General features: G+C 44.2%; 1 pseudogene; it reads left to right on the top strand.

The window, feature by feature from the left end:
- The first annotated feature begins 9,784 nt into the window (after window positions 1–9,784).
- On the top strand, window positions 9,785–9,936 carry LOC142356509 (5.8S ribosomal RNA; annotated as a pseudogene).
- Window positions 9,937–11,093: the final 1,157 nt, after the last annotated feature.

Genomic DNA, 11,093 nt, shown 5'->3' on the forward strand with positions numbered 1-11,093 from the left:
AGCGGGGCGAATAGAGCTAGATCGAGCCTTGGGAAAGCTAGATCGAGCAGGACTGAAGCTAAAGGATAGACCGAGAGGTCTGTCTGGTCCTCCTAGAGAGGCCAAGAGAAAGTACGAGAAGCCAACTAAAGCTTGATCGGGCCTTCAGCAAGCACGACCGAGCTGTACCGGAGCTAACACTAAGACCGAGGGGTCTTAGAGAGCCCTCTAGCGGGGCGAATAGAGCTAGATCGAGCCTTGGGAAAGCTAGATCGAGCAGGACTGAAGCTAAACGATAGACCGAGAGGTCTGTCTGGTCCTCCTAGAGAGGCCAAGAGAAAAAACGAGAAGCTAACTAAAGCTTGATCGGGCCTTCAGCAAGCACGACCGAGCTGTACCGGAGCTAACACTAAGACCGAGGGGTCTTAGAGAGCCCTCTAGCGGGGCGAATAGAGCTTGATCAAGCCTTGGGCAAGCTAGATCGAGCAGGACTGAAGCTAAGCAAGAGACCGAGAGGTCTGTCTGGTCCTCCTAGAGAGGCCAAGAGAAAGTACGAGAAGCCAACTAAAGCTTGATCGGGCCTTCAGCAAGCACGACCGAGCTGTACCGGAGCTAACACTAAGACCGAGGGGTCTTAGAGAGCCCTCTAGCGGGGCGAATAGAGCTAGATCGAGCCTTGGGAAAGCTAGATCGAGCAGGACTGAAGCTAAACGATAGACCGAGAGGTCTGTCTGGTCCTCCTAGAGAGGCCAAGAGAAAGTACGAGAAGCTAACTAAAGCTTGATCGCGCCTTCAGCAAGCACGATTGAGCAAGACCGGAGCTAACACTAAGACCGAAGTGTCTTAGAGAGCCCTCTGGTGGGGCGAATAGAGCTAGATCGAGCCTTGGGAAAGCTAGATCGAGTAAGATTGAAGCTGAAAGAGTGTCAGAGGAGCAAATGAACCTCCAAAAAGTGAAAATCAAATTTTAGAAAAAACACAAGTTAAATACTGCATGGACAGTATTTCTATGTGTGGGGCATTATTAGGGGGAGGTGTCTTGTCAAAATATGGCTGGACTAAAGACCTCAACCCGGATAGGGTGGAAGGCCCCATGATCGGTCTGTTACTAATCGGTGACCGATAAAGACCTGACCAAGGCCTGTAGTAAGCTTGGTTAGGCATTACAGGAGTTAACACTAAGACCGAGGGGTCTTAGAGAGCCCTCTAGCGGGGCGAATAGAGCTAGATCGAGCCTTGGGAAAGCTAGATCGAGCAGGACTGAAGCTAAGCAAGAGACCGAAAGGTCTGTCTGGTCCTCCTAGAGAGGCCAAGAGAAAGTACGAGAAGCTAACTAAAGCTTGATCAGGCCTTCAGCAAGCACGACCGAGCTGTACCGGAGCTAACACTAAGACCGAGGGGTCTTAGAGAGCCCTCTAGCAGGGCGAATAGATCTAGATCGAGCCTTGGGAAAGCTAGATCGAGCAGGACTGAAGCTAAACGATAGACCGAGAGGTCTGTCTGGTCCTCCTAGAGAGGCCAAGAGAAAGTACGAGAAGCTAACTAAAGCTTGATCGGGCCTTCAGCAAGCACGACCGAGCTGTACCGGAGCTAACACTAAGACCGAGGGGTCTTAGAGAGCCCTCTAGCAGGGCGAATAGAGCTAGATCGAGCCTTGGGAAAGCTAGATCAAGCAGGACTGAAGCTAAACGATAGACCGAGAGGTCTGTCTGGTCCTCCTAGAGAGGCCAAGAGAAAGTACGAGAATCTAACTAAAGCTTGATCGGGCCTTCAGCAAGCACGACCGAGCTGTACCGGAGCTAACACTAAGACCGAGGGGTCTTAGAGAGCCCTCTAGCAGGGCGAATAGAGCTAGATCGAGCCTTGGGAAAGCTAGATCGAGCAGGACTGAAGCTAAACGATAGACCGAGAGGTCTGTCTGGTCCTCCTAGAGAGGCCAAGAGGAAGTACGAGAAGCTAACTAAAGCTTGATCGCGCCTTCAGCAAGCACGATTGAGCAAGACCGGAGCTAACACTAAGACCGAAGTGTCTTAGAGAGCCCTCTAGTGGGGCGAATAGAGCTAGATCGAGCCTTGGGAAAGCTAGATCGAGTAAGATTGAAGCTGAAAGAGTGTCAGAGGAGCAAATGAACCTCCAAAAAGTGAAAATCAAATTTTAGAAAAAAACACAAGTTAAATACTGCATGGACAGTAATTCTATGTGTGGGGCATTATTAGGGAGAGGTGTCTTGTCAAAATATGGCTGGACTAAAGACCTCAACCCGGATAGGGTGGAAGGCCCTATGATTGGTCTGTTACTAATCGGTGACCGATAAAGACCTGACCAAGGCCTGTAGTAAGCTTGGTTAGGCATTACAGAAGATAACACTAAGACCGAGGGGTCTTAGAGAGCCCTCTAGCGGGGCGAATAGAGCTTGATCAAGCCTTGGGCAAGCTAGATCGAGCAGGACTGAAGCTAAACGATAGACCGAGAGGTCTGTCTGGTCCTCCTAGAGAGGCCAAGAGAAAGTACGAGAATCTAACTAAAGCTGGGTCGGGCCTTCAGCAAGCACGACCGAGCAGTACCGGAGCTAACACTAAGACCGAGGGGTCTTAGAGAGCCCTCTAGTGGGGCGAATAGAGCTAGATCGAGCCTTGGGAAAGCTAGATCGAGCAGGACTGAAGCTAAACGATAAACCGAAAGGTCTGACGGGTCCTCATAAGAGGCATGGAGAAAGATCTGATACTAAAGTACCTCTCGGAAGTAATAAAATATGCCTGATGAAGCCGGGTATGATGTTTGTTGTTTGATGGCATTCATCGATTAGGTCTGGTGGATTCCCCATTACTCCGAGTGGTACTAGTAGAGGCTCCTACAGGGGTGAGCAAAGCGAGATCAAGCCTTAGGCAAGCTAGATCGAGCAGAACTGAAGCTGAAAAGCAAAATAAATGACAGGTCTGTCCAAATCAATAAACTTGAAATCCAGTGTGGTCACCACGGGTCACGAGGTGAATTCCTAGCGATTGTCTGCTGAACGTATAGGAAGGCCCGAAACGAACGATAATTTCATTGCACAGTGGAGATACTATACGTTCAGGAGTAGCATACATCGGGTTTGATCTATGATCATGTCTGGTCTCCGAGGATCCACCGGGTTACCAACTGGCACCGCTGTACTGGGTGTAAAACTGGGCCACCTGAAGTCCCGGGTGTAAAACTAGGTGCCTCTGTGCCAAAGTAGCGGCTTGCGTAGTGCATTATGCCTCCGGCTTGCGAAATGGTTATAAGCAATAACAACAGGACGCCGCGGGGTGTTCACTTAAAGGAGTAACGTTCTCTCAAGGGAGGGGATCTAAAAATCTTGATAAAACATTTATTCTATGCAAAATTTGTGCGCAAATTTTGCAAAGTAAAAAGCTGCACTGTAGCAAATTCTATGTGTGTAGCATTATTAGGGAAGTGTTGTTTGATGGCACCTCTCTACTTGATGCACCAAAGAACTACCTTGATGGCTCATGACCGCTGGTAATCTGTCGTCGCTAGTAGTTCGGAACTGAGAACAAATATGTTCGCAAATTACAACAATTATACAGCATATTGCTGAATAAAGCAGAACCGAATAATACTCAGTGACTTTACACCAAGACTGACTAATGTCTGGATTGTATCGTCCTACTCGAGTAAGGCGAAGAAAAGCTAGAAAGATACGCTTTTCACAAAGCAGGCTTAATGCATGCAAACCAAGGAGGAAGGAGTGATGCCCCTCCTTATAATAAGCAGAACCAAATAAAGAACAGACAGCATCATCTGTACAGTGACCAAGAAGAGGTGAAACTTCTGTATGTGAAAAGGCAATTTGAGCGAGATTTATTAGCAGACTAGTATTATGTTGTTTCTAGTAGGCGAAAGCCGAAACATCAACATGTGAAAATCTGATATTAAATCCTCAATCATTTTCCCTAGTATTATACAGCTATGAGTAACCTTAATTGGACACGGCAATTATTGCTGACCGGTGAAACTTTCGCATGGGAAAGACACACACACTTCTTGACAAAGCAATAAGTATTATGCTGTTTCTAGTACGCGAAAGCAGAAACATCAGCATGTGAAAGTTGTGAAGTTGAAGAATTTTTGTGTTGAGTACGATGTTGTTACTAGTAACCATGTCGACAGCTGAGAACTGTTCTCTAACCAATAGAAGGTGAAACTTCTGTATGTGAAAAGGCAATTTGAGCGAGATTTCTTAGCAGACTAGTATTATGTTGTTTCTAGTAGGCGAAAGCCGAAACATCAACATGTGAAAATCTGATATTAAATCCTCAATCATTTTCCCTAGTATTATACAGCTACTAGTAGCCGTAATTGGTCAGGGAAACATTGTTGACCGGTGAAACTTCACATGGGAAAGACACACAAATTACTTGACAAAACAATAAGTATTATGCTGTTTCTAGTATGCGAAAGCAGAAACATCAGCATGTGAAAGTTGTGAAGTTGAAAAGTTTTTGTGTTGAGTACGGTGTTGTTACTAGTAACCATGTCGACAGCTGGAAAGCTGTTCTCTAACCAATAAAAGGTAAAACTTCTGTATCTGAAGAGGCGGCGTGATTGAGATTTTTAACAGACTAGTATTATGTTGTTTCTAGTAGGCGAGAGCCGAAACATCGACATGTGAACATCTGGTTTTTAAATCATGAGTCAATTCTCCCTAGTATGATACAGTTGTTAGCCGGTATTGGTAACAGTAGAACAGAGATTTGGAGGGCAAAACCTGCTCATGGGAAATGCTCACAGAGCGCTATCTACCAGTACACATAGTATTATGCTGTTTCTAGTACGCGCGAGCCGAAACATCAGCATGTGAAATGTGTAATCGTGGGTAACTCTAAGTGTGTAGAGTACTGTGTAGTAACTAGTAGCCATGCCAAAGCATGCATTGAAACTCTTCGTGATTTAAAAAGCTCAAAGCAAGATTGACGAGGCCGCAAGGCTATGTCTTTCTAAATTCGAACAAATCGAAAGATTGTTCAAAGTACAATTAAACTGATTGATCCTGTCAGTTGCCATATGCTTGTCTGAAAGACTAAGCCATGCATGTGCAAGCGAAGCTTGAAAAAGTGGAACCGCGAATGGCTCATTAAATCAGTTACTATCTATTAGTTGATTTGCAAGCTAAATGAATAACTGCGGTAACCCTGCAGCTAATGCATGCTGATTGTCCGACACTGTCGGAGACTTTTACAAGACTACACCGGGTGATTTGCTAAGTACAGACACATCCCGTGATGAGTCCTAGTAACTGAAAGATCCCAGATAGCTTCGGCTTGGGGACGGAACTTCCGAATTTCTGACCTATCAACCTATGATGGTAGTGTAACGGACTACCATGGTTGTGACGGGTAACGGGGAATCAGGGTTCGATTCCGGAGAGGGAGCCTTAGAAACGGCTACCACATCCAAGGAAGGCAGCAGGCACGCAAATTACCCACTCTCCGCACGAGGAGGTAGTGACTAGAAATAATGATATGAACCTTTATGGTTTGTAATCAGAATGGAATGGACTTAAAAGCTCCATTGATGAACGAGTAGAGGGCAAGTCTGGTGCCAGCAGCCGCGGTAATACCAGCCTCTACAAGCGTATGCAATAGTTGCTGCGTTTAAAAAGCTCATAGTTGGATCTGTTTGAGTAGAACGGCAACATGGTCTTCAGTTAAATCTGTTGACTCGTTCCGCTCATCCTTCGCATCGAAGAAATAGTTTGCACTTAAATGTGACGAACTGTGGAAACGGTGTTTTCACCCTGAGAAAATTAGAGTGTTCAAAGCATCCTTTGGGATCGAATAATAAAGCATGGAATAATGGAGAATGACCCGCTACTCGATTGATGCCGGTTGGCTGAGTGCGGTAATGATTGAAAGGAACAGACGGGGGCATTTGTATTGCTACGTTAGAGGTGAAATTCTTGGATCGTGGCAAGACAAACTACTGCGAAAGCATTTGCCAAGAATGTTTTCATTAATCAAGAACGAAAGTCAGAGTATTGAAGAGGATTAGATACCCTCGTAATTCTGACCATAAACTATACCAACCTACAATTTGTCAAAGTCGATCTTGACTTGGCAAGAGATTAACCGGGAAACCAAAGTTTATTGGTTCCGGGGGAAGTATGGTTGCAAAATCGAAACTTAAAGGAATTGACGGAAGGGCACCACCAGGAGTGGAGCCTGCGGCTTAATTTGACTCAACACGGGAAAACTCACCCGGTCCAGACATCTTAAGGATTGACAGATTGAATATCTTTCATGATTATATGGGCGGTGGTGCATGGCCGTTCTTAGTTAGTGGAGTGATCTGTCTGGTTAATTCCGATAACGAACGAGATCTTCTCCATCTAAATAATGAAATTCACTATATGTGAATTCAAACACTTCTTAGAGGAACTATGCGGAATTAAATACCGCAGATGAAGTGAGGCTATAACAGGTCTGTGATGCCCTTAGATGTTCTGGACTGCACGCGCGCTACACTGTGTACTTTTAGATTGAGTACTCAGCCCTTGGTCCGAAATGGACTGGGCAATCAGAGAAAAGTACAGCGCTTCAAGGGGATCGTCTGTTGTAACTTGCAGACGTGAACCAGGAATTCCTGGTACTTATGAGTCAACAACTCATAGGGATTACGTCCCTGCCCTTTGTACACACCGCCCGTCGCTACTACTGATTGGATAGTTAAGCAAGAATTGCAAATTCCTACTGTTGGGACTTCGGTCTCCGGCAACGGGATGAAGCGGATCGAGCTTAATTGTCTAGAGGAAGTAAAAGTCGTAACAAGGTTTCCGTAGGGGAACCTGCGGAAGGATCAGTGATTGATTCCTTCGGGCATGGCTGCTGGTAGAGGCCATGTCTGTAGTGCGCATGACGCTCTGTCGCTAGAGATTGCTTGGCAACCAATCTCGAATTATGTATCGAGCTCAAAAACTACTTGTGTGGATACATAGTTCAGCAGTCATGGCAAGGGACTGCTTAAAGGGAGACTAGTTAGCAAAAGCAGCCTAGCAGAACTGCAGCTATCTAGATCTCAGAAGCTGGGTTATAGAAGCCCAGCTATAGACTTGTGAATGAGAAAGGCCTAAAAAGGTCCACAAGTCGCGTGGTTAGAACCGACACGCAAAAATCCCAGCGAGTGACAGAGCGTTGCGCTGTTCAGTGGGAAAGAGTTGAGCTACTCGGGGCGCCCACTGAACTTGCTCCGAGCCAAAGGCTCGAAAAAACACAGCTTAGCCTCAGATCCTTTACATAGAAGGCTAGCTAAAATAAACTTACCTTGGACGAGGGTAAAGTTTAGTCAGTTCTTAGGGGAGAGTAATCCACAGCTTCTCGCCCTCTGAACATTCTCCCAGATATGTAGGTCTGGGAGAGTCTCCTCCTGTTCTTCGGAATCTGGAGGTAGACAAAGACAGTACGATATGATCTTGCATCGGGATGACTAACCGATAATGATCATAATCTGACAATTTTTCCGGCTTGAGGCACCGGAGTCAGATTAAAGACACATACTGAACTAAAGGCGTATGTGCAAAGCTTGTCGGAGTGTAGAGAGTCAAGCTGAGTTGACTCGTCACGTGGTGATGACAACAGCCATGTGCAAAACACTCACAACTTTATCGTCTATGTGGAAAAGGTTGCTAACAGCGCTCTCTATGAGAGGCCCTCGCATATAACTATACGAGGAAAAGGCGATAGAGTTGTTTGAATGTGGGGCAGGTTCATCGACAAGCTAAGTTGATCACATTCTTGTTGTGGCATCCTACTAGAATTGGTCACGGTCTGCACCAACTCTCCCCAAGTTGGCCAGACTTAAAACTAGAAATAAGGTTTGCAGCTATGTGAACCTAGAAACTGTAAAGGAGTTGAAAGAACTTAAAGGAATTGAAAGAGGCCTTGAGGTATATCCTCTTGGTAAAGACCCACAAAAGCTCACAAAAGTGGCTTCGAAGGGCAAAACTGGTTCATCCAAAACAATTGGAGAGCTTAAAGCAGAACCAATTCGAATGAAACACTATTGGTGAAACTTCATCATGAGAACGTCACAAGCTGATCACGCTCTATGATATGACTAGTATTATGTTGCTTCTAGTAGGCTAAGCGCAAGCCGAAACATCAACATGTGAAAGTCGTAGAATTTTGCAATCAAACTGTGGCTAGTACTGTGATGTTACTAGTAACCTGGTGTTCCGTCATATGGCCAAGAGAGCATTTGAAGGCGAAACTTCTGCATGGGAAAGCTGCATCATGATCAAAATTTTATATCGAGTATTATGTTGACGTTAGTAGGCCTTGGCCGAAAACGCAGCATGTGAAAGGTATAGATAAAAGTTATTGTTGCAGTCAGTACTGTGTAGTTACTAGTAGCTGGATTTAAGCTCAAAATGAGACACTGTTGGTGAAACTTCATCATGAGAATGTCACAAGCTGATCAAGCTCTATGATATGACTAGTATTATGTTGCTTCTAGTAGGCTAAGCGCAAGCCGAAACATCAACATGTGAAAGTCGTAGAATTTTGCGATCAAATTGTGGCTAGTACTGTGATGTTACTAGTAACCTTGTGTTACGTCATATGGCCAAGAGAGCATTTGAAGGCGAAACTTCTGCATGGGGAAGCTGCATCATGAACAAAAGTTTATATCGAGTATTATGTTGACATTAGTAGGCCCTGGCCGAAAGCGCAGCATGTGAAAGGTATAGATAAAAGTTATCGTTGCAGTCAGTACTGTGTAGTTACTAGTAGCTGGATTTAAGCTCGAAATGAGACACTGTTGGTGAAACTTCATCATGAGAACGTCACAAGCTGATCACGCTCCATGATATGACTAGTATTATGTTGCTTCTAGTAGGCTAAGCGCAAGCCGAAACATCAACATGTGAAAGTCGTAGAATTTTGCGATCAAATTGTGGCTAGTACTGTGATGTTACTAGTAACCTTGTGTTACGTCATATGGCCAAGAGAGCATTTGAAGGCGAAACTTCTGCATGGGGAAGCTGCATCATGAACAAAAGTTTATATCGAGTATTATGTTGACGTTAGTAGGCCCTGGCCGAAAGCGCAGCATGTGAAAGGTATAGATAAAAGTTAGCGTTGCAGTCAGTACTGTGTAGTTACTAGTAGCTGGATTTAAGCTCGAAATGAGACACTGTTGGTGAAACTTCATCATGAGAACGTCACAAGCTGATCACGCTCTATGATATGACTAGTATTATGTTGCTTCTAGTAGGCTAAGCGCAAGCCGAAACATCAACATGTGAAAGTCGTAGAATTTTGCAATCAAACTGTGGCTAGTACTGTGATGTTACTAGTAACCTTTTCTTACGTCATATGGCCAAGAGAGCATTTGAAGGCGAAACTTCTGCATGGGGAAGCTGCATCATGAACAAAAGTTTATATCGAGTATTATGTTGACGTTAGTAGGCCCTGGCCGAAAGCGCAGCATGTGAAAGGTATAGATAAAAGTTATCGTTGCAGTCAGTACTGTGTAGTTACTAGTAGCTGGATTTAAGCTCGAAGTGAGACACTGTTGGTGAAACTTCATCATGAGAACGTCACAAGCTGATCACGCTCTATGATATGACTAGTATTATGTTGCTTATAGTAGGCTAAGCGCAAGCCGAAACATCAACATGTGAAAGTCGTAGAATTTTGCGATCAAACTGTGGCTAGTACTTTGATGATGCTTGTAGCCAACCGAATTGGTTGAAAAGCCCAATAAGTAAGCTAACTTGGGAGAGCTTGTTGGAAACCAAATGCTACTAGATTGGTCCAAATACATCCTTCAACAGGGGATCACTTGGCTCGCTTTACGAAGAGGAGCACAGCTATATGTGTTAATTCGGTATGAATCGCAAGATTTGTTTACCGACCTCTCTAACGCAAAAGGCGGTCTCGGCTTCGGCTGTTGACTGCGTCCGATTCAGGGTTATATAACTCTCGATTGAACACATTGATGTTCTATTGTTGGTGCTTCCAATAAAATTGGAACACTTAAAGCAGAACCGATTCAAATAATAGCATTCTGATCAATGATTGCATTCCTTGATCAAGAACTGCTGGAGTCATTGTGATGGCGAATTTTCTTCATAAGAAAATTGCAAAGAGACGGAACTTAATGAGACTAGTATTATGTTGTTTCTAGTAAGCGGAAGCTGAAACAGCAACATGTGAAAATCAAGTTTTGTTCAATGATCTCGAGGCGATAAGTACTATGAAGCAACTAGTAGCCTAAGCATGACTCAGATTTGAGACAGTCAAAAAGACTGGCGAAACTTCTTCACATGAAAGTTACATAGAGAACTACAAATGTATACAGCGAGTATTATGTTGTTTCTAGTAGGCGAAAGCTGAAACATCAACATGTGAAAGTTGTCTGCAAACTGTAGAACGATATGTGATTAGTACTGTGCTGTTACTAGTAGCCAGTCTGACTGTAGAAGCCAAGACAAAGGGAAACTAATGCATCTGAAAAGGACAAGTTATGGAAAGGTATGCACGATAAGTATTATGTTGTTTCTAGTAAGCGGCAGCTGAAACATCAACATGTGAACGTCGTTGTGTACAGTAACCTAGAACTATATAGTCCTTAGTAACGTGCATTTACTAGTACCTGTAATTGGTATTCAGACTCAGGCAGTTTGGAATAGTTTGGCAAAGATGCACCAGAGAAAACTGGGATTTGATACAGAAATTGTTGAATACAAGTATTATGCTGCTTCTAGTAGGTTGAATCCGAAACATCAGCATGTGAAAATTGAAAACATTTCTGGTTCGAATTGTCACAAGTATTTGGTGATCTGAGTAGCCAAACTCACTACAACGCCAATTGAAGGCAAAAATTCTCAACGGGAAAAGCTATTCTCATTGAATGAGCTAACAAGACGAGTATTATGTTGCTTCTAGTAGGCGAAAGCCAAAACATCAACATGTGAAAGTCTTGCTGAACAAATTTAATGTTGTTGAGCTCAGTACCGTGTGAATTAGTAGCCATAATTGGCGAGCGAAAATTGAACTGGCGAAACTTCGTCTTTGGAAAATTGCAGATGCCGAGCACTTATTTTGCAACGAGTATTATGTTGACTGTAG

The sequence above is a fragment of the Convolutriloba macropyga genome, unplaced genomic scaffold, assembly GCF_964194025.1.
Source record: "Convolutriloba macropyga unplaced genomic scaffold, txConMacr16.3 SCAFFOLD_6097, whole genome shotgun sequence".
In the NCBI taxonomy this organism is placed as follows: domain Eukaryota; kingdom Metazoa; phylum Xenacoelomorpha; order Acoela; family Convolutidae; genus Convolutriloba; species Convolutriloba macropyga.